This window comes from Bactrocera latifrons, unplaced genomic scaffold, assembly GCF_001853355.1.
Source record: "Bactrocera latifrons isolate USDA-ARS-PBARC rearing strain unplaced genomic scaffold, ASM185335v1 scaffold_273, whole genome shotgun sequence".
NCBI classification, from domain to species: Eukaryota; Metazoa; Arthropoda; class Insecta; order Diptera; family Tephritidae; genus Bactrocera; species Bactrocera latifrons.
The window spans coordinates 154,503-157,555 of NW_017536330.1; positions in this window are offsets into that span (position 1 = coordinate 154,503).

Here is a 3,053-nt window from a genome sequence, read left to right on the forward strand (position 1 = left end):
ATTGGCGCCACGTAGCGAAAAGAAGAAACGACTGGCGCGCTGTTGTTAACTCGGCTATAATCGCGTAAGCGGTGACTACGCCAATCAAGAAGAAGAAGAAGATTTCACCACATTAAACACACTTTATTCACATTTTTCACTTCAAATTAATTAAATTACACTATAAATTTTTAAATAAATCCACTTTTAGCAGGTTTTTTACCTAAAAAATCTTTATTTTAAAAACCATATTTTACACTCGTTTGAACCTCATTTGTTTACCAAAAATTAAGACGAAATGAAGCGGTGCCATGTGATGATTAGGCAATTCGCTGGAACTCCTCTTTTTCGCAAAAATAAATCTATTCATGCATATGGATATTTTCTTTTTAAGCTATTGYATAGCTTCTACCGCGGGCTTTGAGCGCGGGGACCGTAATCCAGAAATTCCGTAACGGAAAAACCTCACGCTCCGCACTCCAACGGGCACGGAGGGGTGGCTTGAAGGCCGTTCATCGTCTAACCAGAGAATGTAAAGTATAGAGAAGGTGCAGGTTCAATGTCGAACATTCGTTAGATTCAAAGTAAGGAATTCGCCGCATTTGTTAACATTGTAGGTCGGAATTCGCCTCATAATTTTAAAATTTTTTACAATTCTCTCACATATTCTAACCGAGAGTATGAAGAGAAATAAATATATGTATTTACGGCATATGATGGCATGGCATATATGCCGAAACAGAGAATATGAAGAGACAGAGATATATGTATGCATGCCCATGATTACACTCATAACGAAGAATCTCGTTTTGCTTGTTTATATTTTTTCACTTTTGATAGCCAAAAATGTGTACAAAACACACCTCTCACACAGATAACATAAAGATATTGTGTTCTCTGTCTCACATACTCAAGAATATGAAGAGTCATAAATATGTATATGTATGCATGCTCCTTATAATACTCCCAATAACAGCATTGTGATATTTTCATGCTTCAATTTTTGCTACCGCAATGTATGCAAATATGTATACTTTTGCGTTTTTCCGTCGGCATTTCCATATTGGCATGTAAAAATAATTATGATATGAGTACAATTTTGTATGAATGCATGCGTAGTACTATTTACAGTCAATTTGGACTTGAATATTTAATAATTTTATTTGATTTCTACTAAATATACTATACTAATAGTAGTAATAGAAATTGAATTTATCACAACAATAATAAATGCATACATATATCGGCTATCATATTAATATTATTATTTGTACGCGTTCAGAAAATCAAATCATGATTTTATTACTTATATTACATGTGCACGCATTAATGTGCATTTTATCATTCATATATACTTATATGCAAGCAACATATCAATCTCACGTACATATGTACATACTTAACAGTAATCATCCAGGCGTTCTCACGTTTCGCCTCTTATACTAAGAGATAGGAGCTCGAAGCGTGGGTGACGACATGGAAAAATTAGCAAGGAAAGATCACGTTGAAGGTGATCGGTGTGATTTTGAATTGACCTTCACAAAGAAAGTTTATGAATTAAAAACAAACAACGAAATAATAACTAAAGCAACAACATTTACCATATCCACATTGTCCTTCAATTAACCTTTTTCTGCTGTGGTGAATAATTTTAGTGTAACTCTATCACAAAGCGCAAAAACAAACAGTGAAGAGACAATTTCTAACTCTACAAGATGCTTAGAAGAGCAATATAAAAGAGTAATTGATACGTAGATCACAAAAAGTGAAATGCACATAACATAAAATACGCAGCAACAAAATAAGTAGATGGACATTAATACAGAACTACAATATTTGAGTGAAAACTTTCAAACATTGAGCATAAACCCTACAATCAATATGGCTTTGTTCTACAAAGAATAGAACTTGTGCTGCAGAACATTAAATTAATTCAGGCCTTTGATGGCGATAGCAGTTATTTGGCGCTTTACATCGACAGCATTGATTCGATAATACCTCCAGTATTACCATCGTTACCAGAACAACGAGCATTTTATTTTAATAGCGTTTTACGCACTTTGCGAGGACCAGCGTTAGACGTCGTAAGAAGAGAGCAACCGGTTGACTGGGCAACACTGCGGCAACTTCTAATTGACGAGTTTGGTGAGCACACTCTAATATCAACACTTATACTGCAAGTTAGTAACATTAGGTTTAAGCACAGCGTGAGAATTTTATGTGAAGAATCAAATACCGAAATTTGTAAAATTAAAGATTGTATTAAATTAAAAACTGAAAGTAGCTCTACCAAAGAATTTCTGAATAATGAACTAGAACAAATTAGTATGAAAACTCTTGAACGAGAATTATCAACCTAAATTTAGCCACAAACATTAAATCCGCAATTAAAATTTTAAAAGAAAATGGTGATTTTGATGATGACAGAAACATAAATAAGAATMAACAAAATATAAGAAATAATACACTTATAAATAACCGAGCTCCTAATTATTCAAATAATAGCTTTTATCGAAACGAACGACCAATAACTATTACACGGGAGGGGTCCCATTAGGCAACAATGATTTTAGTAAAATGCAACCCAGACAGATTGATCGCGTTCAACATCTTCAGCCAACGAATTTCAGCTCTCAGTTTTACATAAGCAGCAACCGTAATACTACCAACGTATGCAATAACCCGCAGACAAATTCATTTCAGGCATCAAAAAAAGACACAACAAATTCAAATCAGTCCAGAATTCGTAGATATGGACGACCTGAGCCAATGGAACAAGATTTTTCAACAACATTAGAACAGATTAGATTAACAATAAACAACAAACAAATAATATTTCTAGTAGATACGGGCTCATCAGTTAGCCTAATTAGACCGTTTGTACTTAGTAATGAAGCTATTCAAGTTAAWCCAATCGTTTTAAAAACAGCAACCGGAAAAGTTTTGTTAGACAAAGTACAAGAAGTCGTTACTTTTGGAAACCAGAATTTAAAACTTTTTGAGTTTGACTTTTCTAATAACTATGAAGGGCTTTTAGGATTTGATGTATTAAAAAAACTTAACTCAAAGATAAA